At 40.8% G+C, this 27,562-nt stretch overlaps 1 long non-coding RNA gene across 2 annotated transcripts in view; it reads left to right on the top strand.

Annotated features, from left to right (window-relative positions):
• The first annotated feature begins 4,157 nt into the window (after positions 1–4,157).
• The window catches only part of LOC112646000 (uncharacterized), a 101,729-nt gene continuing 78,324 nt past the window's right edge, over positions 4,158–27,562 (top strand). For both annotated transcript variants that reach the window (XR_007408195.1, XR_003127413.2), the window contains exon 1: positions 4,158–4,328. This is a non-coding gene — a long non-coding RNA (uncharacterized LOC112646000). The remainder of the gene's footprint in view (positions 4,329–27,562) is intronic.

The following is a 27,562-nucleotide window of genomic DNA, read 5'->3' as shown; positions in this document are numbered from 1 at the left end:
GTTCAGGGCAAACTTGGGATAAAAGTGAAGGCTATCCTGGGTTCTCCAAGTTTCTTTTATATCTTGAGACTAAACTACGGTCTACACTTGTAGCCGCCAAATATTATTTCCTCTTTTATCCTATTAAGACATAATCTCAGGGAAAAATGATATACAGTATTAGTCATTTCTTCCTTAGCATGGATTGATCACATTACCTTGCCCTATAGTGTAGGAGGAAGTTGCACAATAAATCTGGAATTAAGATAATTGATTCTATCCCTACAGCTCTGTGAGCCTGGGAAAGCCTCCTGTCCCTTTGGAGCTTCCATTTCCTGTGCTATACACGGAGGACAATGTATCTGCTCCCCACTGTTGTAAGGATCGCTATAGGAGGGTGTATGCTACCTTCGCATACTAAACACTAGCCTTCTTTCATACTTTTTCTCTCTCAAAATTTTTTGTTATTGGCAAGAAGAAGCTTTTTTGGGGTGTGGTGGTATGTTGGGGGAGATGTAGCTCTCACAAAGCTCCTGACGAGTATTCCCAGGACCAGCCCTCTATTTTGCCTAAAGATTCCTTTGAGCCTGGGAGGGGTCATAAAAGGTGAAGCATTGTTTGGCCTCCTGGATTTCTTTTCCCCGCAGGTGGTATGGCTTTTGATCTAATTCCTCTTACAGTACTGTAGGGTTCTTCATCATGGACTGAAGCCTCACATTCCTTAAAAAGTGATTTCTGGAAGTTCAGGGAAAAGGTTCAGTGTGGCAGTTCATTATATCCCGTGAGAACAAGTGGTGGTTTCCGCCGGCAGCAGATTGCACCCACTGGATGGGCTGCGCACCTTTGCCTCTGGGAGAAAGCCCCACTGGCCTGGCCCAGTTACCTCAACGCCCGCTCACTGACCATGCTGCAGGGTCACGGGATAACAGGGCGAGGTGACAACTGCCTACCGCGGTTCAGTGAAGAGCACGGTACTGGTGAGACAAGTTTATTTTTTGAATTATGTTTGTTTGTTTGTTTTTAAGATTTTATTTACTTCATGAGGTTTTATTTGTCTTCATGAGAGACACAGAGAGAGACACACACACTGGCAGAGGGAGACACAGGCTCCACGCAGGGAGCCCGACGTGGGACTCGATCCCGGGTCTCCAGGATCACACCCTGGGTGGCAGGCGGCGCTAAACCGCTGCACCACCGGGGCTGCCCCTTAAAGTATGATTTTGATGGATTTTTATAATTCTTAATTACTAGAAAGCAACTCCAGAAAGAAAATAGTTGGAATGCAGACTTCTAATTCCAGCATTCTGGAATTAGCGTTTAAAGGAATGCTTTACTTTTGAGGAGAATATTCCTCTTTTATAAGAACAAAGTTTGTTTTTTAGAAGGGTCACCTGTTGTTGAAGGTCATCACTGCTAAAAAGAATGGAGTTCTTAGAAGTTATAAGATAAAGAGGTTTATCTTTTTCTGCTGAAAACAGAAGTTCTTCCTTTAATGACAAATCTTCTCCAACTTTCTCCCCACACTGAACTAAATGTAATTGGTTCTACCATAATTGCTTAAAATGGTTAAATTACTTTAGCTGTGTTTCTTTTCCATGTTGTATTTCAAGTTTGAAAAACGTATGAGAGTGTTACTATTGAAAGATATTTACATGCCACTGTCTTATTTTTCTGTGTAGCAACTTACTCTATAATTAAAGACATCTTAGATCTGAGCTTTCTGACCTTGTGAGTAGCCATGGTGTCTGGGGTAGAATCAGGTCCTGAAGAGTTGATGGAGTTGGTACAGTAATGTGACAGTATTTTTACAGATTGCACAGTATTTAACTTATTTCTTGTATTCCCTAAGAGAAATGAGCCTTCCTTCCACTGCTTTTCTTTCCTTCCCTTCCTCCTTCCTTTTTCCCCCTCTTGCCTTTCTTCCTTCCTTTTTCCTGATGAGTGCAGGGAGTCTCTAGTTTTACTACTTGTATGTAATATGAAACTTATGGAATCACTTTTACAGTATTTACTAAATACTCCCCTGTTCTAGGCATAGCTCTAGACATTAGGGGTACAGTGGATGAAAAATGTATATAAATCTCTGTCTTCATGGAGCTTACATTCTCGAAATAATTTCCAGATCTGTTTGGGGGTCCTCTGGAAATATTTTGGAGGATTTGTTATAAAGTGTAAAGGAGAATTCAGTTTCTCTGGTTTTCAGCAAACATTAAAAAGCCATTTCCACCTATTAAATGAATTCTAGATGGCCCATTACCTAAAATTTGGGATACTTGACCTTAAGGTTGCTGTTATGGTCAAATACCTTCAATATCTCTATCCTTAAACCTCCCACTTAAATGAAACCCATCTAGAATATTCAATGGTTATAAGTCATTTATTAAAAATGAATATTGTTATTTTTATTTTTTCTCTTTTGTTTTTTAAATTAACCTTGATGGGTTGTCCTCTTTCCCTGTTTCTACCGGAACATTTTTTTTAATATATATTTTTTTCTACTGGAACGTTTACAAGACAAATGCCACCCAGATATGAATTCATCTTATTCATTTAGATTCTGAAATTTGCATCCCTTTTACTCTGACAAACAATAGATGGCAACATGTTCTGCATCAGGATCACAGCCTTATGCTTAACATATATTTGAATTCCTAAGCACGAACTCTCCAACTCTCAGACCATATGTTAACAAATTAGGTAGCGGGATTCAAAATACAAGCAAAAGAGAGAGCTCTCAGTGAGATCCATTTTACATAATCTAGCATTTTATGAATGAGAAAAGCCCGGCAAGTTTAAAACAATTCAGCTGAAGTGAATTGTTCTTTTCGAATGTTCTCCACTACATCACTCTCTACCATAGTCGCTGAACTACACCTGGCAATGCAAGCTGTGAATAAACTTAGCTAAGAACACACTCAAATGCTATCAGGAGAGGGGCCAATTTGTGTGGAAAGCCATTTTCATTTTTCATACTCAATTTTCCCTTTCCCTAAAAAAGTGAGACAAATTATCCTTTAAGTTACATAAACTTGATTTCTGATACTCTAATTTAAATGATATTTCCTAAGTACAACCATTTTAAAGTTTGACTTCTCCTTCAATGGGATTTATATTTTTGGAGGTAGTGTAGGGACTCTGGACTTGACAGTCATATTCCGTTTGTTTTAAAGATTGAGGTCTCAAAGTGGTGTCTGGTAGTACTTCTTTCCTGGAAAGTTTATATCTAAGGCAAGAAAAACCCTTGCTCCTTCTTCCCTCCTTTCTCCCCTTTCTCAAAATTTTATCTTCAAATATTTAATGAAATATTAGTTTGTATAAAGATAGGTTTTTAGGGCAATATTCTTGGGAGTAAGAATTAGTAGAAATAATATTATGTTGTTAATAATATCAGTAGATACCATTTAGTGCCTATTTTTGCTGTGTACTTTGCATAGTGTTTTCATGAGTGTATTTCATAAGCTCTGGCTTGGAACTCTAAAATTAGGAGCATAGTGTCCTGCTCACGACAGCAGGTGCATTGTAAATGTTAAATAGATTTAATCTCTACGTATTGTTAATGAGGAACTCCTTTCATTGTTCCCCTTTTATTTGACCTTGAAGCTTTATTTTTGAGAGGTATATTAAGTGGGTCCAAGGAAGTAATTTGGTCTCTGGCTTCAATAAGGGTATTTATGAAGATGCTGATCAGTTGAAGTTCATGTCACCAGAAGACAGAAGCAGGAAGAAGGGCTTAAATTAAAAGAGATACATGAGATAAAGCAAGTGAAGGAATTGGCTCCTGGTATGATGAAAAGATGGCGTGAGCTCCTTGAGGGGCTTGCGGTATATTCTTTCCTGAGCAACCTTAAACAAAATAATTAATAATTGTCCATTTTTGTTACCAGAGACAAAAGGTCCATATATAATGATGAAAGGGTCAATCTACAGGAAGATATAGGAATTATAAATATACATGCACCCAACATCAGAACAGCTAAATATATAAAGTAAATATTGGCAGAAATGAAGGGAGAAATAACAAAAATAATAGAAGACTTCAAGACCTCACTTTCAATAAAGGATAAAACATCCGGGCAGAAGATCAATAATGAAACAGAGGACTTGAACAACACTGTAGACTGAATGGCCCTAACAGACAATACACGGAACATTCCACCCAACAGCAGCATAGTACGCATTCTATTTAAACACACATGAATCTTTCTCTAGGATAGACCATGTGCTAGGTCAAAAAACAAGTCTTTTAAAGAAGTTTTCAGTTCCAGTATCATTAATATACAGTCTTACATTAGTTTAGGTGTACAGTATAGTGACTCAACAATTCTGTACGTTACTCGGTGCTCATCATGGTAAGTGCACTCTTCACCTATTTCACCCATCCCCTCACCCCTCTGGTAACCATCATTTTGTTCTCTACAGTTAAACATTTGTTTTTCGGTTTGTCTCTTTTTTTCTGTTTGTTTTGTTTCTTAAATTCCACATATGGGTGAAATTATTTGGTATTTCCCTTTCTCTGACTTATTTCCTTAACATTATACTCTCTAGATCCATCCATGTTGCTACAAATGGGAAGATTTCATTCTATTTATATGGCTGAGTAATATTGCATCGTACATATAAATCACCTCTTCTTTGTCCATTCGTGGATTGATGGAGACTTGGGCTGCCCCCGTTACTTGGCTCTTGTAAATAACGCTGCAATAAACACACGGGTGCATATGTCCCTTTGAATTAGTGCTTTCATATTCTTTGGTAAATACCCAGTAGAATTACTGGATCAAATGGTAATTCTCTTTTTGATTTTTTGAGGAACTTCCACACTGTTATCCAGACTGGCTGCTCCAGTTTGCATTCCCACTAGCAGTGCGTGAAGTTTCCTTCCCTCCTCACCTGTTTCTTGTGTTGTTGGTTTTGGCCATTCTGACAGGTGTGAGGTGATATTTCATTGGGGTTTTGAGTTGCATTTCCCTGATGATGAGTGATGATGAGCGTCTTTGCATGTGTCTGTTGGCCATCTGGACGTCTTCTTTGGAGAAATGTCTGTTCATGTCTTTTGCCTAATCTAAATTGGATTATTTGGATTTTGGTGTTGAGTTACTTAAGTTCATTATATATTTTGGGTACTAATGCTTTATTGCAAATACAGTCATTTACAATTATCTTCTTTCACTCAGTAGGTTGTCTTTTAGTTTTGTTGTTTGCTTTACTGGGCAGAATTTTTATTTTGACGTGGTCCCAATAGTTCATGTTTGCTTTTGTTTCCCTTGCCTCAGGAGACATATTTAGAAAAATGTTGCTCTGGGGATGCCAGTGAAATTACTGCCTGTGTTCTCTTCTGGAATTTTCATGGTTTCAGGTCTCTCATTTAGATTCTTAATCCATTTTGAGTCTATTTTTGTGTATGTTGTAAGAAAGTGGTCAAGTTTCATTCTTTTGCATGTGGCTGCCAGTTTTCTCAACACCATTTATTGAAGAGACTTTTTTCCGCTGTATATTTTTCCCTCCTTTCTTCTGGATTGATTGCGTATAAAAGCATGGGTTTATTTATAAGCTTTCTATTCTGTTCCATTAATTCAACCATCTATTTTTGGGCTAATACTGTGCTGTTTCAATTACTGCAGCTTTGTAGTAAATCTTGAAATCTGAGATTGTGATACCTCCAGTTTCGTTCTTCTTTTAAAGTTTGCTTTGGCTTTTGGGGTCTTTTGTAATTCCATACAAATTTTAGCATTATTTGTTCTAGTTATGTGAAAAATGCTGTTGGTATTTTGGTAATGATTGCATCAAATATGTAGATTGCTTTGGGTAGTATAGAAATATTAACAATATTTGTTCTTCCAATCCATGAGCATGGAATCTCTTCCCATTTGTTTGTGTCATCTTCAATTGCTTTTATCAGTGTTTTTTTTTTTTTTAAGGTTTATTTATTTATTCATTCAGAGAGAGCGAGAGAGAGGCAGAGGCACAGGCAGAGGGAGAAGCAGGCTCCATGCAGGGAGCCCGACTTGGGACTCGATCCCAGGTCTCCAGGATCACACCCCAGGCTGCAGGCGGCATTAAACCGCTGTGCCACCGGGGCTGCCCTTTTATCAGTGTTTTATGGGATTCAGACTATAGGTCTTACACCTCCTTGTTAAAGTTTATTCCTAGATATTTTATTATTTTTGGTGCAATTGTAAATGGAATTGTTTCTCTTTACAATTCTCTTTTTGCTACCTCATTATTAGTGTATAGAAATGCAGATTTTTGTATATTGATTTTGTATCCTGTGAACTTACTGAATTCGTTTATCTGTTCTGGTAGTCTTTTGGTGTAATCTTTAGTTTTTTTTTTTAATATATAGTATCATGTCATCTGAAAATAGTGGAAGTTTTACTTCTTCCTTAACAATTTGGATGCCTTTTTTCCCCCTTGTCTGATTGCTAGCGGCTAGGATTTCTAGTACTATGTTGAATAAAAGTGGTGAGAGTGGACAGCCTTCTCTTGTTCCTGATTAATGGAAAAGCTCTCACGTTTTCCCCATTGAGAGGATATTAGTTGTGGGTTTTTCATAGATGGTCTATATTATGTTGAGCTGTGTTCCCTCTAAACCTACATTATTGAGGGCTTTTATCATGAATGGATGTTGTATTTTATTGTTTTTTCTGCATCTATTGAAATGATCATATGGTTTTTACCCTTTCTCTTATTAACGTTATGTATAACATTCATTTGTGAATATTGAGCCACCCTTGTATACTGAAAATAAATCCCACTTGATCATGGTGAATGATTTTTTAATCTATTGTTAGATTTTATTTATTAATATTTTGTTGAGGATTTTTGCATGTGTGCTCTTCAGAGATACTGGATCTAGTTCTCTTTCTGGTAATATCTTTATCTAGCTTTGGTATCAAAGTAATACTGGTCTCATAGAGTGAATTTGGAAGCTTTCCTTCCTCTTCTATTTTTTGGAATAGTTTGAAAAGAATAAGTATTTTTTTCAAAAACATTTTATTTATTTATTCATGAGAGACACACAGAGAGAGAGGCAGAGGGAGAAGCAGGCTCCATGCAGGGAGCCCGACGTGGGACTCGATCCTAGGTCTCTAGGATCACACCCCAGGCTGCAGGTGGTGCTAAACTGCTGCGCCAGTGGGGCTACCTGAGAAGAATAGGTATTAACTCTTCTTTAAATGTTTGATAGAATTCATCTGTGAAGCCATCTGGTCCTGGATTTTTATTTCTTTGGAGCTTTTTGTTTACTAATTCAATTTAATTGCTGATAATCAGCCTCTTCAAATTTTCTATTTCTCCCTGATTCACTTTAGTGAGGTTATCTGTTTCTAGGGATCTATCCATTTCATCTAGGTTGTCCAATTTCTTGTCATATAATTTTTCATAATACTCTCTTATAATCTTCTGTATTTCTGTGGTGTTGGTTATTATTTCCCCTCTTTCATCTCTGATTTTGTTTGTTTGAGTCCTCTTTTTTTCTTGATGGGTCTGGCTAGAGGTTTATCAATTCTGTTGATCTTTTCAAAGAGTGAGTGCCTGGTTTCATTGTTTTGTTCTATTTTTGTTTATTTGTTTGTATTTCATTTGCTTTTTCTCTAATCTTTATCATTTCCTTCCTTCTGCTGGTTTTAGGTTTTGTTTGTTCTTCTTTTCCATCACCCTTAGGTGTAAGATTAGGTTGTTTCTTTTTTTTTTTTTGATTAGGTTGTTTCTTTGAGATTTTTCTTGCCTTTTGGAGTAGGCTTCTATTGTTCTCCACTTCCCTCTTACAACAGCTTTTGCTGCATCCCAAGATTTTGGATCATAGTGTTCATTTTCATTTGTCTTCATATATTTTTTGATTTCCTCTTAAGCAGGCTCCATGCAGGGAGCCTGACGTGGGACTCGATCCCAGGTCTCCAGGATCATGCCCTGGGCTGAAGGCGGTGCTAAACTGCTGAGCCACCAGGGCTGCCCTCTTTCTTTCTTTCTTTCCTTTTCTTTCTTTTTTTTTTTAATTAAGTCTATTTTGTCTGATAGACGTATTGCTACCCCAGGTTTTTTTTTTTTTTTTTTTTCACTCCCACTTGCATGATAAATGCTTTTCCAAACCTTTCACTTTCAATCTGCATGTGTCATTAGGTCTGAAATAAGCCTCTTGAATGCAGCATATAGATGGATTTTGTTCTTTATCCATTCCATCACTCCATATCTTTTTTTAAACATTTTATTTATTTATTCATGAGAGACACCCACAGAGAGAGGCAGAGATACAGGCAGAGGGCGAAGCAGGCTCCATGCAGGGAGCCCAATGTGGGACTCGATCCCAGGACTCCAGGATCATGCCCTGGGCCAAAGGCAGGTGTTAAACCACTGAGCCACCCAGAGATCCCACTCTATGTCTTTTGATTGTACCCTGTAGTCCATTTACATTCAAAGTAATTAAAATAAGTATGTACTTATTGCCATTTTGGTACTTGTTTTGTGGTTGTTTTTGTAGTTCTTTTCTATTCCTTTCTTCTCTTGTTCTTTTTTCTCATAGTTTGCTGGCTTTTTTTAGTGATATACTTGGGTTCCTTTCTCTTTGTTTTTTGCATATCAATGGCTAGTTTTTGATTTGTGGTTCCTATTGGGTTTGCATGTAACATCTTATGTATATACTAGTCTATATTAGGTTGATGGTTGCTTAAGTTTGAACCCATTCTTCTTTCTTCCCCATGTTTTAGGTATATGGTGTCCTATTTTACATCCTTTTGTTTATCCTTTGACTGATTTTTACAGATATATTTAATTTTACTACTTCTGTGCTTTTCTTACTCCTACTTATGGTCTTTTCTTCCCATTCAAAGGGCTGGTTTAGTGGTCATGATTCCTTTAACTTTTGTTTGTCTGGGGAATTCTTTATCTCTCATGTATTTGAATGATAGCCTTTCCCCCCCACCCCCTAGCATTTTGTATATATCATTCAACTCCCTTCCGGTCTGCAAAGTAGCTGCTGAAAAATCAGTTGCTAGCCTTATGGAGTTTCTCTTTCCCGTACCTGTTTTCTTGTCTCTTGCTGCTTTTAAGATTCTCTCTTAATGACTACTTTTTTGCCATTTTAATTATTATGTGTCTTGGTTTAAACCTTTCTGGGTTGTGTTGGGGTCTCTCTGTGCCTCCTGGATCTGGATTTCTGATTTATTCCCCAGGTTGGGAAAGGTTTCAGCTACTATTGCTTCAAATAAATTTTCAACCCCTTTTTTCTCTTCTACTTCTAGAATCCCTATAATTCAAATAATTATGATTCAAATCATAATTCAAATGTTCAAGCATAATTCAAATGTTATGCTTGATGGTGCTGCTGATTTCCCTCAGTCTATTTTCATTTTCATTTTTTTCTTTCTTATGTTTAACTTGATTGCTTTCCATTACTCTGTCCTCCAGGTCACTGACCCATTCTTTTAATATTTATTCCATCTAGTATTTTTAAATTTTAGTTATTGAGCTCTTCATCTCTGATTGGTCCCTTTTTATGTTTTCTATCTTTTTCTTAAGGGTCTCATTTTGTCCTTCCACTCTTTTCTCAAGTCCAAGGAGTACTTTGATGACCATTATTTTAAATTCTCTATCAGATATATTAACTATCTCCATTTCATTTATCTCTCATTGTGATTAGGCCTGTTCTTTCATTTGGGACATATACCTCTAATTCCACATTTCATCTAACTCTCTGTGTCTGTTTCTGTGTGTTTGGAAAGTTAGCTATGTCTCCTGCTCTTGAAAGTAGTAGTGTTACAAAGAAGAGGTCCTGCAGTGCCCTACAATATAAAGTCCCCTGTTTGCCAGAATCTGGTGCTTCAAATTTGTCTCCTGTGCGTGTTGCATGCACCCTACTTTAGTGGCTGAGATGTGTTTGCCTTGTCAGTCCAAACATCTACAATGGCTTTCTTTGCCTGTCATGGGCAGAGTTGGTCTGTGTTGGTCTCTGTGTTGTTAGTGGGCTAGTCTAGGGCTGCCTTGGCTTGAGTTGAGTCAGAGAAGGCATTTGCCAGTGATACAGTAGCACTGAACTGTAGGGTGCTCTCCCAGTGTTTTGAGAAGCTTTTGTTGGTGATTAGGGCCTACATTCAGATCAGATATGTGCCCCCAACCCATTGCCCAGGGTGTAGTTGGACTGGTGTGCATTGTTATCTTCTCCTATCCCTGGGACATGAGTTATTTTCTAGGTGGTGGTCCCTGTTGATGCTGCTTGCACATTTTTCTGTTTGTGGAACCATTTTGGATGGGCTCTGATCAAGGTGTCTTGGAGGGGCAGGTCCACAGAATGTGGGGGTCATGTGCCCAGTGCCAGCAAGATCCATGCCAGGCTGCTGTGGAAGGGGACCTGCAGCTACCCAAAATCCTGCTGAGGCTGGCCAGGTTGGAGGGAACAGATCTGCAGAAATGTGCAGAGGCGGGGTGCATGATCAAACTAGATGGGAAGTTTTGGTGCTGCACTGGTTCCCACAGGTGACTGTGTATCTAGGCTAGGGGATCAGAGAGGGAAATCGTGCTTGCCAGTTCTCTTGTTCTTGGAGAAGTCTCCCAATGATCCCTTCCCCTCCAGCACATGCTCTGAGATTAATAAATAAATCTTCCCTGCACCCTGGGCATTTTCCAAAGTGCTACTTTTATGCTGTATCTCACTGGGGCTGTTTGTTGTGCTTTCTCTAAGGGTGAGAACTCAGTTTCCTATTGCCTTCCTGACTCTGAGCCAAGCCTGCTGATTTTTAAAGCTCCAGTTGCTAAGCCTCATGGATTATAAGACCTTGTGAATTCAGGCCCTTCTGGTTTACAAAACCAAATGTTATGGGGATTTCTCTTCATTGTGAGAGTTCCCCTGTGGCCAGGGTGTCTGGTGTGAGAGTTAGTTTCTTTGCTTTCTCCACACCCATAGTGTCCCTCCCTCCCATGGACAATTTCAGAAGTCTGTTTAGGTTATTTTTTTCAGAGCCAATTATTATTTTTACTTTATTACTCATATGTCAGAATTAATCATTATATTAAATATTTATTTTTATAGTGCTTTTATAGTGTACTTTTTAAAATTTAAATTCAATTAGCCTACATATAGTACATCATTTCAGATGTAGTGTTCAATAATTTATCAGTTGTGTATAACACCCAGTGTTCATCCCATCAAGTACCCTCCTTAATGCCTGTCATCTAATTACCCCATCCCCCCACACACCTCCCCTCCAGGAAGCTTCAGTTTGTTTCCCAGAGTTAAGAGTCTGTCATGGTTTTTCTCCTCTCTGATTTCTTCCCACTCAATTTCCCCTCCCTTCCCCTATAATCCTCTGCACTGTTCCTTATATTCCACATATGAGTGAAACCATGTGGTAGTTGCCTTTCTCCAATTGACTTATTTCAGTCAGCATAATACCCTCGGTTCCATCCATGTTGATGTAAATAGTAAGTATTCATCTTTTCTGATGGCTGAGCAATATTCCATTATATATATATAGTTTTGTTGACTGTTTCCTTTGCTGTGCAGGAGGGTTTTTTTTTTTTTTTTTGTCTTTTTTTAATCCTGATGAAGTCACAGTGATTCATTTTTGCCTTTATTTCTCTTGTCTTTTGAGATGTTTCTAACAAGAAGTTGCTGTGGCCAAGTTCAAAAAGGTTGCTGCCTGTGTTCTCCTCTAGAGTTTTGATAGATTCCTGTCTCACATTTAGGTCTTTCATCCCTTTTGAGTTTATCTATATGTATGGGGTAAGAAAATGATCCAGTTTCATTCTTTTGCATGTGGCTGTCCAATTTTCACAGTACCGTTTTTTAAAGAAACTGTCCTTTGCTTTGTTGGTATTAGTTGACCATAGAGTTGAGGGTCTATTTCTGGGTTCTCTATTCTGTTCCATTGATCTGTGTGTCTGTTTTTGAGCCAGGACCACACTGTTTTGATGATCACAGCTTTGCAGTATAGCTTAAAGTCAGGCATTGTGATGCCACTAGCTTTGGTTTTCTTTTTCAACATTCCGCTGGTTATTCAGGGTCTTTTCTGGTTCCATACAAATTCTGGAATTATTTGTTCCAATTCTGTAAAAAATGTCAATAGTATTTTGATAGGGGTTAGATTGAATGTGTAGATTTCCCTAGGTAGCATAGTAATTTCAACAATATTTATTCTTCCAATCCATAAGCATGGAATGTTTTTTTCATCTCCTTGTATCTTCATCATTCTTTCATAAGTGTTCTGTAGTTTTTAGGGTATAGATCCTTTACCTCTTTGGTTAGGTTTATTCCTAGCTATCTTATGGGTTTTGGTGCAATTGGAAATGGGATAAATTTCTCAATTTCTCTTTCTTCTGTCTTAGGGTATAGAAATGCAACTGATTTCTGTGCATTGATTTTGTATCCTGACATGTTGCTTAATTCCTATATGAGTTCTAGAAATTTTGCCGTGGAGTCTTTGGGTTTTCTATATAAATATCATGTTATCTGTAAAGAATGGAAGTTTTACTTCTTCTTTGCCAATTTTGATGCCTTTTATTTATTTTTATTGTTTGATTGCTGAGACTAGAACTTCTAGTACTATGTTGAACAACAGTGGTGAGAAAGGACATCATTGTCATGTTCCTGACCATAGGGGAGGTCTGTTTAGCTTTGATGCATCTCTGCCCTTCTTCTCCGATGTGGCCTCTTCTCTACATTTATCTGTGTAGTCTGTTCTGCCAGTATTTTGGTCACTTTCTAGGTTATTTACACTGATGTGGATGTTATCTAGTTGTATCCATGAAAGGAGGTGAGCTTAGGATCCTCCTAATTCTCTGCCATCTTCCTCAGAAGTCCAAAAAAGAAGTCTTAATAAGTTTAAGAAGATTGACATTTTACCAACTATCTTTTCTGACTGCAATGGAACTAGAAATCAATAGCAGAGCAGAAGGAAAACTGGAAAATTTGCAAATATGTAGAAATTAAAAACACACTCTTGAGTAACTATTGGATCCAAGAAGAAATAACAATGAAATTAGAAAATACCTTAAGACAAATGAAAATTAAACCACAATATACCAAAATTTATTAAATGAAAAAAGCAGTTCAATTAATGCTACTAAAAAAGGAGAAAGATCTCAGATATACAACCTAACTTTACCCTTCAAAGAGCTAGAAAGAGAAGAACAAACTGAGACCAAAGTTAGTACAAAGAAGAAGATAACAAAAGTTAGAGCAGAAATAAATAGAAAATAGAAAAACAATCAAGAAAAATCAATGGAACTTAAGAGTTGATATTTTAAAAAGATTTTTTTAAAGACACAAAATTGCCAAACACAGACTAAGAACAAAGGCTCAAGTAAATAAAATAAGAAATGAAAGATGTTACAAATTTTGCTACACAAATAAAAAGGATTTTGAATCTAAATGAACAATTACATGCCAATAAAAGGATAACCTAGAAGAAATGGATAAAAACTTCTAGAAATATACAACCTACCAAAACTAAATCATGAAAAAATATATAGTCTGAGCAGCCCTATAGTTGGTATGGAGATTAAATCAATAATCAAAAATCTCTCAAAACAGAAAATTTGGACCAGATGATTTTTCCTAAAGATTCAAGAAAGACTTAACAACAATCCTTCTCAAATGTTTCCCAAGAAATTGAAGAGGAGCGAATACTCCTAAACTCATTTTATAAGGCTAGCATTACTCTGATACCCAAACCAGACAAGGACACCATGAAACAAAACAAAACAAAACAAAACAAAACAAAACAAAAAACACCCCAGAGGCCAATATTCTTGAATAGATAGATGCAAAATCCTCAAGAAAATTCTAGAAAACTGAATCCAGTACTACATTAAAAAGATAATACACCATGACCAAGTGGGATTTTATCTCTGGGATGCAAAGATGCTTCAACTTATGAAAATCAATCAATGTAATATAACCCCATTAACAGAAAAAAGGATAAAAATCACATGACCATCTTGGGCATCTGAGTGGCTTAGTCAGTTAAGTGTCTGCCTTTGGCTCAGGTCACGATCCCAGGGTCCTGGGATTGAGCCTTGTGTGGGCTGGGGAGGGTCCCTGTTCAGTGGGGAGTCTCTCCTCCCTCTCCCTTCGCCCCTCCCCTCACTTGTGCTCTCTTGCTCACTCTCAGATAAATCTGTAAATAAGTAAAATCGTTTAAAAAAATCATATGACCATCTCAATAGACACAGAAAAGCATTTGTCAAAATTCAGCACATTTCATGATATAAACTTTTAACAAACTAGGAATAGAAGGAATTTACCTTACAAAATAAGGGCCATGTATGAAAAACCTACAGCTGACATCACACTCAAAGGTGAAAACCAAAAGTTTTTTTTCTGAGATGAGGAACAAGACAAAGTTGCCCATTCTCATCACTTCTATTCAACTTTTTAAAAAAGAATTAATTAATTAATTAATTACAGAGAGAGCGAGGCAGAGACATAGGCAGAGGGAGGAGAAGCAGGATCCATGCAGGGAGCCCGATGTGGGACTCAATCCTGGAACTGTGAGATGCTCAGAGGTAGATGCTCAACCACTGAGCCACCCAGGCGTCCCAACTTCTAGTCAACTTAATACTGATAGTCCATAGTCCTACCCAGAACAATTAGACAGGAAATAAAAGGTACCTGAATCAGAAAGGAAGAAGTAAAATTATCTGTTTGCAGATACATGATCTTATATGTAGAAAACTCTAAAGATTCTACCAACAAACTTCCAGAACTTACTCAGTAAAGTTGCAAGATTCAAAACCAGCTGTGAAAATCAGTTGCATTTCTGTATACTAACAATGAACTATCTGAAAAAGAAATTAGAAAACAATCCCATTTGCAATAAAACCAAAAAATATTTAGGAATCAATTCCTGAACAAGGATGATAGGCCTGTATACTGAAAACTACACTAAAGAATTAAGGAAGGCACAAACAAATGGAAAGACCTCTGTATTTAGGCATTGGAAGACTTATTATTGTCAAAGTGTCTGTGCTACCTAAAGTGATCTATAGACTTGATGCAATCCCTATCAAAGTCCCAATGACATTCTTTATGAAATGGAAAAAAGAACTTCATAATCCATATGGAACCGCAGAAGATCACGGATAGTCAAACAAATCCTGAGAAAGAAGAATAAAGCTGGTGGCATCACACTTCCTGGTTTCAAAGTACATTGTGATATACCTTACAATATATATTATAATATAGGGCACTAGCCAAAATTGTATGGTACTGGTAGGAAGAGAGACATACAGAACAGTGCAGCAGAATCAAGAGCCCAGGAATAAATCCACATATATGTGGTCAATTTAACTTTGACAAGGGTGCCAAGAATACACAGTGGGGCAAGGATAGTCTATTCAACAAAAGATGCTATACAAACTGGGCATCTCTATGAAAAGAATGAAATTGGGGCCTTATGTTATACCATACTCAAAATGGTTAAAGGATTTGAGACCTGAAACTGTAAAACGCTGATAAGAAAACAGGAGAAAAAGTTTATGATTTTGGTTGTGGCAAGGATTTAATGGACAGGACACTGACAACCCAGGGAAAAATAACAAAGATAAACAAGTGGGACTACATTGAACCAAAAAGCTTCTGCACAGGAAAAGAGGAAACCAACAAAGTGAAAAGGCAACCAGTGGAATGGGTGAAATTATTTACAAACCATATATCTAATAATGGGTTAGCTTCCAAAATATGTAAGGAAACCTTACAATTTAATAGCAAAAAACCTAAAAACCCAATTAAAGAAATAGGGTAAAGACTTAAATAGACACATTTCACCAAAGAAGACATAGAAATGACTAACGGCTCTATGAAATCTGCTCAATGTCACTAAGCATTTCAGAGAAATGCAGATCAAAGCCACAATGAGATATCACTTCACATCTGTCAAGACAGGTATTATCAAAACAAAACAAAACAAAACAAAAAACAAAAAACAAATGTTGGAGATGATGTGAAAAAATTGGAAATCATGCAAACTGTTGGTGGAAATGCAAAATGGTGCAGCACTATGGGAAACAAAATGGAGGTTCATGAAGAAATTGAAAATGTCACTACTATGTGATCCAGCAATCTCCTTTCTGGGTATTTATCCAACAGAACTGCAATCAGGATCTTGGAGACAGCACTACAAGGTCACTGCAGTGTGACTCACAGAGCCAAGATGTGAAAACAAGCCAACGGTCCCACAGAATACTATTCAACCTTAAAGGACGTTCCGTGTTCCCAACAACGTGGATGAGCCTTGAGGACGTTTTGCTGAGTGAAATGAGCCACTCACAGAAAGTCAAACAGCACGATCCTACTTATACAAGGTGACCAAATTCATGGAATCCAAGCATGTGGCTGCCAGGAACTACGGGGAAAGGGAAAAAAGAGTCACTAATCAACTGGCATGAAGTTTCTGTTAAGCAAAATGAATAAACTCTAGAGGTCTATTGTACATACGGTCTAAATAACGAATTATACCCTTAACATTTTGTTAAAAATGTACTATATTAAGTGTTTTTACATCAATAAAATAGAACAAGAAAACTAATTTTCTTCAGATATTTTGTGGTTCCATTTAAATCATTGATTAATTTAAAATTTATTTAGATTTAAGTTTTGAAATAGTGATTTAACTATATTGCCTTTCCAGAAATTGATAGCTAGTTATCCCGGTGCCATATGTTATACCCATTATTTTTCCATTAATTTGAAATCCTCTCTTTGTCAAAGATTTGACATGTCTCAACTTTATATTGCTTCAGTTTTTTATTTTTCTATTTCTGCACTGGTGCTATGCTGGTTAATTGCTTTATCTTTATTATCTGGTAGGGCCAGCCGTCCTCTATTACTTCTTTTCAAATTTCTCTTGAATAGAATTTTAGTTTATTCTTTCAGAGGAAGCTCAGGATTATATTCTCAGATTCTCCAAAAGATTTTTTAATAGGTTGATGGGAATTATATTAAATATATAGATTATTTTACTGGGACTTCTTTACAATATTAAACCTTTTCATTCAGGGATGTGCTGTCTAACAAAATCTTTTATGTCCTTTGGTTAAATTTTGTCATTTTCTTCATAGACATGGTATGCTTTTCTTTTTTACCACTGAGGAAGGTATTTTCCCCATTACATTTTATAACTAGATGTTGCTGGTATAAAATAAGCCATAGCTTTTTGTTACATTTATTAGGTAATGGCCACCTACTAAACTTGCTTATTGTTTCTTATAGGTGAGATCATTGCTGGTATTTTTAAGAGGAAAACAAGTGGCCTGGGATCCAGGGAGGGACAGTTAACGGGCCACTTTACAGGCCCCACAGATTGTGAATTTCAGCCTTGAAGTTAGAGAAACTGGGCTTTCACCAATATCCCCCATAGATGGGAAAAAACACACTAGGAGGGGATTAGATGGGTAAACCAGGATGGCAAGTTGGTTGTACACACGGAACAGGGTACGTTGTTGGAAGGGCAGTGATCTTATGCTTCAATCCAAGGCACTGTCATTTCTCATCATGAGGCTGGAGAATATACTAGACAACGCAAAGCTTGCTTGGGGAACAGGCTGATCAACGGTCTTGGAGTTCATTTCAGTGGGTCCTACTGGAATTGAATTTCCTCAAATCCTAAGCAGATGGTGAGCGTTTCTTCAAGGTCTAGAATACAGGATTCTCCCAAAGCCGTCCTTGCTCTCCTGGCTAGTCCTAGATGCGTGCTCCCAGGGGTTGCCTTCTGGACCCCGCGTCTTTGTCTTGGCCACTGACTGCTGTTAATACACTCTTTGTTTGGATGTGCTCTTATGACCAAAGAAGTTGCTGTTTTTATCTTTTTTAATTTTTACTTATTTATTTGAGAGTGAGTGAGTGTGTGAGACAGAGTGCGAGTGTGAGTGGGGAGAGGGGCAGAGGGACAGGGAGAGTCTCAAGCAGACTCCACCCTGAGCAGGGAGCCCAACGTGGGGCTCGATCTCACAACTAGAACTTAAACCCAGAGTCTGATGCTTAACCGGCCAGTCACCCAGGTGGTCCAGAAAGTTGCTGTTTTTAGAAAAGTGAGACTTTCTATGGGATCAAAGACACTTTCTGTCTTTTACCATTATGTGTCAATTTAATTGGATTAGCTTTCAAAAGGTGGCCTTAATTTTCTGATCTCCAATTTAGAGAGAGTGTGGGAAAATTGCCTAAGAGGCCCTCCACCCCATGGTTCCCATAGCCATAGTAAAAAAACTGAAGGTTTTGTGACCATGTTGGTTTCTGTAATTCTTTTGTGCAAATTAAGGTTACTACTGAGTGAGGAAAGGGTTAAGGTCTAGGCAGGGGAGCCAGGGGCCCCTGACTAGGCTCTGATACTTCCTGGCAGGTCAAAGCACTAGGCTGAAGGCAACAAGAGGGAAGGGAATGGACCAGACCACCTGGCCCTGATATCGGGGAGCAGTTTTCTTTGGTGGCTACAGTGTAATCATAGGAAATGACCTAAACCTCAAAGAGTTAAGTCATTAAGGGGGTGATCGATAGTCCTTGCTCAAACCAAGATGGCACAAGAATCTCAAGGCCACAGCTTGCCAGTCAGTGCTTGATAGAGACTGACACTGAAGGCCCTCAGGGGCGACCCACTCAGGACCCCTCGCTCCTTCCTGTTCTCACCTTCACTTAATAGACTTTACTCCCCTTCATCCCTTTGTGTCAGCGAGTTTCATTCTTCAACTTCATGAAACAAGAACCCTGCCATCCTGTAACACTAATACACAAAGGTAAAGCTAAAAAAAAACCAAAACAACAAAAACAACAAAAAACCCAACAGCATTTGATGACAGAGGGGACGTTGCCAAGCATGAGGAAGGATGGGGCGGACAAAGGTTGAATGTGCGAACCCGTGACCTGCCCCGGCTCCCTCCCCCCGGCCAGCACCAGTGCCGCAGCTGCGGGCATCCCACTGACAGTTGAGGTAGGCCCTAGCAGAAAAGCCTGGATACTTTTGAGAATGTTGTTGGATAATGGGCAAAGCTTCGCTTCCTGTCTGTGCCTCAGAAGAATTTGTTTTGTTTTCTCTTGATCCAGAAGAGGAGAATTAACCCTCTTGGTAAAACAAAACACAACACAAAAGCAAAACAACAACAAAACGGACAGATAAAACTGCTCACCAACTTAATAATCATCACCTCATTATAGTTTGGCTTAATACAGGTTTTTGGGGTCAGTCATTGGGTATTGTCTGAAACATTTGCCAGAAAAAGTTTCCGCTAGGCCTGCTTTAGATGAAAAAGCACGCAGACTGTCCACACACTCAGCAGAAATACAAACTGAAAGAGGAGCGGGATAGATAACAACACATGGTGCCCAAGGAAGCTTATGACCAACGAAGACCTAATTAGCTTGAAAAGGTGCCCTTTTTAAAATTAATTAATTAACTAATTAATTAATTAATTATAGACAGAGAGAGAGAGAGAGAGAGAGAGGCAGAGGAGGAGGGAGAAACAGGCTTCGTGCCGGGAGCCCAATGCGGGACTCGATCTCGGGTCTCCAGGATGGCGCCCTGGGCCAAAGGCAGGCGCCGAACCGCTAAGCCACTCGGGGATCCCGAAAGGGTGCCTTTTAGTTGCTGTTTGAACTTATTGGTCCTTTGTTCCCTTTATGATTTACGTGGTTGCTATTTATAAACTGGGCTCTGGTCTTCCCACATGCTGCCGAGATGGGTTGATGGTCTTGTTTCCACTTTACAAATAAAGAGGTTTCAGAGTGTGTCTTCCTCAATTGCAAGTGTAAAAGTGAGTCGCCTTCCCGGAGCCTTGCTTCATGAATCTTCTTTTCAGGCCCATCAAGCCTGTCACAGTGCATTTAGCTAGCGGACCTCCACCAGGTGGTGGTTGGCACCCGTAGCCATCTCCTGAAATAGCTTCCATGTCTCTCAGGATAAAAATTTCAGGACTAGAAGAGGGAAAGCCTCAAAAAAATCACTGAATTCCTAAAAGGAGCCCTGTAAATAGGGCTGATTCATTAATCTTCGGGATCAGCTGCCAGCCAAAGGTAAGCGTCTACAGACTCAAGAGGAGAATCCGCGGAGCCCTGAGCACCCGGAACCCAGCAGGGGCAGAGGAAGGGGAGTCAGAGAAGAAGGAAACACAACGTGCAGCGTCCCCGACAGCAAGAGAGAGTGACAGGGCCCTTGTGGGGGCACGTGGGAAAGGGCCACCGGACTTTGGACTCAGGAAGGAGTGGCCATCGGGGGGCAGGCGGGGCAAGCTCAGGCCACGGGAGGCTGGAGGGCCGGGCACAGGGTCTGTGGCTGGCCAGGGCGGCCACGTGTGCCTTCCCGACGGTCTAACTCGGGCTTCGGGGGGGCTGCGTCACCTCCCCGGGACAGGCTCCCCGGGGCGCAGGGGAGGTGAGGGCAGGGCCCACCCCAAGGCGATAAGCGGGAAAGTGCACACAAAGGCACGGGGCCCGCAGAGGCCTTTCCTAAGCATTGGTTGTCAGAAGAGGCAGAGGCAGACATTCGGGTATTTTTGAGGAAGCTGGAGGGAAGAGAACAGGAGAGCTCGAGGATACTTGGTGCTGGAATAGAGGGCGGTTAAGGCAGGTGTAGGGGTCAGGGGTCGGGGGCTGAAGGCCCGGGCGCGGCCAGGCTGGCAGAGGGGAAGGATGCTGGAGTGGGGGTGCGGGTAGGCGCAGGGCTGAGGGCGTGAGCTGTGGAGCGTGCCCAGCGGTGGGGGCCGAGCGTTGGGGCAGATCCGAGGCACCGCCACGCCCGAGCTGGCAAAAACCGTAATGAAAACGGGGGCCTCGGGCCTGGCCGCTGCCCTGCGACCTCGTGGTGGACCGGGCGTCAGAAGGGCCAGTCGCAGACCAGCTGGGCAGGCTGCGGCCGGGGCTGGGACAGGTAGTAGGGCCCGGGACAGGTGCCAGGAGACAGGGCTTCCGGAGCAGCTGGGGGCATCTGCTGAGCCACCGTGAGGTCCAGGTGGGAAGAGGCCAAGCGATGCGTGAACTGAGCTGGCGGCCGAGGAGACGGGAGGGCAGCAGAGGCACAGGTCGCGAGCCGACGGCGTATCCCCGCACCTTCCTAGGGTGCACGATGCCTTGCATGCAGTTTGAGGGACACTGGCTTCTTGGACAAAACGAAGGTGATTTTTACAATCAGGGAAGACTTGGCAAACCTTCACCAGAAAAACAAGCTTTGGGTCTGTCTCCTCTTGATAAAAACTAAGAACTGCGTAGAGGTCATTCAGCTTCTTGGCCACATGCCGTCCTTGCATGAGGACTTCAAGGTCAGGAAGCCAGGAAATTGAAGACTTCTCTCGAACACGTCTAATCCTACGGGGACACATGGGATGCATCCCACTCCACGTGTAGGGAACTGAATGCGCAGAAATGAACTCTGTAGTTCAGACTTTTTGAAAATCTAAACAGTCGAAGAAAGTATTTTTGGCTTACAGAGACAGTTTATGTATAGATGAGTCACATCTCAGAATATTCAAAAAACTAGCTGCTTCTAATAATAAGTATCACCACAATTGAGAGAACACTTTTAACCCTCCCAACAGCTCTGATGGGTTGGTTTATTCGCTTCCTACTGTTGCTGTAACAAATTATTACCTTCAGTGGCCCGAACAGCATAAATATCTTACCACGCCGGAGGTCAGAAGAATGAAATGGGTTTCACTGGGCTGAAACCAAGGTGTTGGGTGGGGGCTCCCCTCCTTGTGGACACCGTGGGGGAGAAGCCACTTCCCCGGCCTCCCCGGCTCCGAGGCTCGGGGCTGCCCACTTCCTGGCTGGCGCCCGTTCTTCCCTTTAGAGGCAGTAACACAGCGTCTTCAAATCCCAGTCCCTCCCCCTGCCCTCTGTTTCCGTGGCCACTTAGCTCTCACCCTGACTCTTCTGTCTTCCTCTTCTAAGGAAGCTTGTGATTACCCTGGGCCAACCAGGAAAATCTAGAATAGTCATCCCATTTCAAGACCCTCCGTTTACTCCCCTGCAAAGTCCCCCTTGCCACCTATGGTAGCACATGCACAGGTTCTAGGGATTAGGACGTGGACATCTTTGGGGCCATCGCTTTGCCCACCACAGTGGGTGTTGTTACCTGATTTCAGGGATAAGGAAACAGACTCCGCATTTAAGAGGTTTTCCCAAAGCCATGTAGTTAGTGATGCAGCATGAATTAGGGCTCAAGCCTTTGAACTTGAAGACCCCATTCTTTCCATGACATCGTGGCTACTTCTCTGCTCATAAAAGGAACTTTGGATTTTTATGATTTTTAATACAAGTGCTACAGGAATACGTGCATGTTTTTGTCTCCCAGGGGCCATTGTAACACGTGACCAGAAACCTGATGGCTTAAAACAACCGACACACGTTTTTCTCACAGTTCTGGAGGCCAAAGGCTCAGCAGCAGTGTCACTGGGACAAAATAAAAGTGTTGCAGGGCCATGTTCCCACTGGAGACTTCGGGGGTCACCTGTTTCTTGCACCTGTTTCTTGCCTCTTTCAGCCCCCTGTGGCTGCTGGTAGTCTTGGATTCGTGGCCACACAACTCCAGTCTCTGTCTGTGGGATGTGGCCGCCTTCTCTGTGGACACTGTCAAGGTTCCCTCTGCCTCTCCGTGAGGACACTTGTGATGGCGTGTGGGGCCCAGCTGGGTCATTCAGGGCGAGCTTCTTCTCTCAGATCCTTAATCACATCGGCAAAAGACCCCTTTTCCAAATAGGGTAATATTTATAGGTTCAGACAGTAGGATAAGCATCAGTGAGGGTTCTGCAGAGAAACAGAACCAATAGGACACCTCCCCCCCCCCCCCCCCCCCCCCCCCCCCCCCCCCCGTCTCTCAAGAAACTGGCTCAGGGGAGGGCTGGCTAATCAGAAATCTGTAAGTCAGGGGAGCAGGCTGGAAACTCAGGCAGATGCTCTTCTCCAGGAAACCTCAATTCTCACTATTAAGTCCTCTAAGTGATTAAAGAGGCCCACTTGGAGCCCTGAGGGCAATCCCCTTTGCAGTCAACCATCCGGGGCCGCCTGGGTGGCTCAGTCAGTTAGGGGTCCGCCCAGCGGGGACCCTGCTTCTCCCTCCGCCTCTGCCTGCTGCTCCCCCAATGAATGAATAAAAATATCCTTAAAAAATAACAAAGTCAACCATCCAGATGTCAACTTCATCTAGAAAATATCTTCACAGCAGCTAGATTAGCATAGAACTAAATATCTGAGTACTACAGTCTAGCCACCCCGACACCTAACACCGTCAAAAGGCACCCATCTTGGAGGGCGCTCCCTAGCGCAGTATACCATGTTCTAGAAATTAAGGTTTATGTGACAGAGAAGAACAGAGAGTAAAAGTGAAAGGCCCTCCCTCACTTTTTGTCCTTTATCCAACTCTTCTCCCCAGAGGAAACCACCGTTAGCTGTTGGGTGTTTACCATTTCAGATCTGTAGAGTTGTATGATATACCTATCTGTGCATGATCCGTTTCATATATATCATATGGACTTTATATATATCATTGATATATATCATTGGACTTTTCGAATACTTGTCTTGCAAGTCTTTCTGCATCTGTACTTACAGGGCTACTTCAATTTTCGTAAACTATATAGATGGCCAAGGTATGGATGTGTGACACGTTTAACTACCTCCCCTGGTGATGCATCTTTCTTTTCTTTTTTTTTTTAAATTTTTTTAATTTTTGTTTTTGGTTACTATGAACAGGAGTATCGCAGTACACCATCCTTGACCATATATCCAAGTGTAATTACATCTGTAAGAGGTATTCTTAGATGCGGAATAGCTTTATCAGATGCGATTCACATTTTAGCATTTGATAATACTCTTAATTTTTCTCTATAAGGGCTATCATAATTTGTACTCACACAAACAGAAAGAGGACTTATCTTTACACAACGCTGATACGGGGAATCATACAGTTTTAATATTTTGCAATCTGAGAGGAAAGTGACACAAGAAGGTTTTAGCTTACTTTTTCTTGACTAAACATCTTTTCAAGCATTTACTGACCACTTTTATTTCCTTTCCTAAGACTTGCTTATGCCCATCTTTGCTCATCATCTGTTGCCATGTCTTTTTCTTATTGATTTTTTAGGAGGCTTTTGTTTATTAGACATGTAATTTGAATGAATTATAAATATTTTACCTGTATCTTTACACTTGCTTGTGAACTTCCTTTTTGTTTTGTTTTATGGATGTCTTTGAATTTGATATTTTCCCCTGGCTCCTAACATTTTGTTTGTTGCTTAAGAAAATCTTACCAATTTTCGATTAGCTATGAGTAGAAAACTTACTGATTTTATATTTTTGGCAGACTTTATATTTGACTGCCTAGCAAACCCAGATAACTGTACAGTGGCCTAATAGTCGGCTACAGTTGTCATGATTTTCAATGGATTGTATATTCTTCAGGATGTTTGACACACCTGAGTTCTAGATATCCTTTTTTAAAATGACTTTTTCATGTTTATTAACTAGCTGTTATTTTAATTAATTTCAATTTCTGAAAGCACCAGAAGCTAGTTTATTCATTTCTTTATTTCACACCTTGTAATTCACAGATATAGCATTTTTCTTACAATAAAATCAATGGCAAAGAAAGCAAGAAGTCAGTGGATAAACTCACAGTCTGATACCTCAGTGTCATGCTAGTGATGGGGCTGTTTCTTAGTTTCCCTGTGTACTATTTGTATATTAGCTTTTTATTTCTTGCCATTGGTTTTTTTATTCCTTGCCTTTGTATTGATAGAGAATTAGTTCCCTATAGTTCAGTCTATCATAGTAAGGATCTGAACTGGAAATGGTGTCTTATATAAATATTGTGTATTTTTTAAAAGATTTTATTTATTTATTCATGAGAGACACAGGCAGAGGGAGAAGCAGGCCCCCTGCAGGGGAGCCTGATGCAGGACTCGATCCCAAGACGCCAGGATCATGACCTGAGCCGAAGGCAGATGCTTAACCACTGAGCCACCCACATGCTCCAAAAATATTTTTATGCACAACACTGGGTTAAATAAAAATTCTCTCTATAGATGTTTATTTCCATTAATTCCCTTATCCTGCTCATGGCCCCAAAGTTTGGCAAATAGACTCTCTTGAACAACTTCAAACTCTTTTAAAACCGTGTTGTCCATTGAAGCTTTCAAGGCATAGTTAGTTTCTGAGTCACACTTTGAAAGTTATGTGTTAAGAAGTTGACTGTGTTTCAGGTCAATCTACCTAAGAGGACATAATTAAGACCTGAATATGTGGGGAAGGGGAGAGAAAGTCAGTGAGAATTAGAATTCTATAATTCCATAATTAAAATATATAATATAATTAAAAAATTATATCTCTTTAAAGTAAAAAAAAAGCTTTTGAATAGGTGATAAATTCAAGTGGTTCAAAACTCAGTTACTAAATGGTATAGAGTTAAAAATGTCTTTTGCTTTCCTATCTTCCAGCCACAAAATTTCTTCCCAGAAGGCATATAACCATACCGGTTGCCTGTGCATTTTGCAAAGATGGTCACGTGTAAACAAGAGAAATCTATGTAGAGCAGGCTGTTGGGAGGGTCCAGCTGGAGCCCTCAGACACGGGCTATAGGTGCAGGCCATGGCAGCATTTCTTCTTCAGGGAAACCTTGGTTCTGCTACAAAGGCCATTCTACTATAGAATCAGGCCCACTCAGATTATCCAGGAAAATATCCCTTATTGGGAGTCAATTGATTATAGACACTAATCACTCCTACAAAATACTTGAACTATAACATCTCCATTTGTTTGGATAAGTATGTCCTATGGACTGTGTCCCAGCCAGGCCAGTACGTAAAAGTGACCCTTACAATCCATGGCTTATCATTTTGGCCATCATGCTCATCTCCCTAAGCCATACCTAAATCTAAATTACGGTGATAGCCAAGTCATCCTTCCACCTGACATGACATAACTCTCCTGCACACAGTGCAAACATACTAGTGAGGATACAAAGCCCTTGGGTGATGTTCACTCGTATTCTCGATGTTTTGTGACTTAACTGTTGTGATGTCCAGTTACCTATTATTGGTATATCTTATGTTAGATGATAAAGGGATAAGAAAGGGGAGAAAATAGATATATTTGTTTAAAATATATACAAACATTCCTAACAAAATAAGGAAGAAGTACCAATAATTATTATAGTCCTCATTTTTTTAAAGATTTTATTTATTTATTCATGAGAGAGAGAGAGAGAGAGGCAGAGACGCAGGCAGAGGGAGAAGCAGGCTCCATGCAGGGAGCCCGACGTGGGACTCAGTCCTGGGACTCCAGGATCAGGCCCTGGGCCGAAGGCAGGTGCTAAACCGCTGAGCCACCTGGGCTGCCCTGTAGTCCTCATTTTTGCAACTGGTCAAACGAGCGTAGCTGGTATTTATAGCTACCTTCTTCCACTACCCATTTCATATTCTCTTTGCCCTCAGCAAGAACTTTAGCTTATTTTATTTCTTTGCTGACCCAAATTTCATTGCTGAGGGGTCTGGGCCATTAGCATTCCTGCCTGAACTGGGTTAAGGTATCTTTCCATTGACTCTAATCAGAGGGGCATTGTAGTCCTAAGAGACACCCTAAGAGATCTCCTATATCCCAGGCATACTGTTCCTTACCCTCATGGTGTAGCAACAATTCAGTTTCTCCCTGGTACTTAGGCTCAGTCTCCCCAGCCAGGACAGTAACTCTCTCTTTACCTATTGATTCAGAGCCAGAAGGAGCAAGTAGCTGAGTGTCAGTCTTAACTTCCAGTTCAAAGGAATCATTGTTGTGTTTCCCGGTGAGAGTATTGCTCCTTGTGAAACTCAGACCTTGTGACTAGCAGAGCAGAGGTCTGCTGGGGATGGGAGGTAATGGGAATAAGAAGCAAAAATTTTGCTAGTGAAAGACTAGGGCTAACAGTGAGTGATGCCACTCCCACTTCCCTTCTCAGTTCCTGGACCCATCAGTGCTGGCTCTGGGGGAAGAGAACCATATCCTGGGTGCTAAAGTAGAGCACAGACAGCCTCCTGGTGAACCTTGCCCCAGCTCTGCAAGGCACTGCGTCACGTAACTGCGTTTTCCAAAGGCAATTCCATTGCTCCATCAAATCAGATGCTTTAGGATGGTGGCAACATGGTGAGACCAGTGAACTCCATGATCATGAGCCCATTGCTCAACCTCTTTTGCTGTGAAGTGAGTTCCTTCATGAGAATCAAGTGGTGTGGAAGACCGTGGTGGTGGATACGGCATTCTAGAAGTGCAAGGGTGGGAGTTTGGGCAGAAGCATCGCATGCGGGGATGGCAAGTCCATATCTAGGGTAAGCGTCTGTTTCAGTAAGAACAAGTGCTGCCCCCTCCATTACGGATGGGGCCCGACGTACTCAACAGGCCCCTAGCTGGTTGATCTTTCTGGGGAACGGTGCCTGGTCGGGGTTCGTTGCTGGCTGCGGCTGCTGGCAGACTGGGTATCCAGCCGCGGCTAGAGCCAGGTCAGCCTTGGGGAGTGGGAGGCCGCGTTGCTGAGCCCATGCGGAGCTGCCATCCTTGCCGCCACGGCCACTTTGTCGGTGAGCCCACTGGGTGATGATGGGGTGGCTGGGAGACGCGCTGACAGACATCCACAGAAGAGCTCCT

Source organism: Canis lupus, chromosome 34 (assembly GCF_003254725.2).
Source record: "Canis lupus dingo isolate Sandy chromosome 34, ASM325472v2, whole genome shotgun sequence".
NCBI lineage: Eukaryota > Metazoa > Chordata > Mammalia > Carnivora > Canidae > Canis > Canis lupus.
The sequence above is the reverse complement of the archived record's forward strand: the minus strand, read 5'-3'. Positions and strand labels throughout refer to the sequence as shown.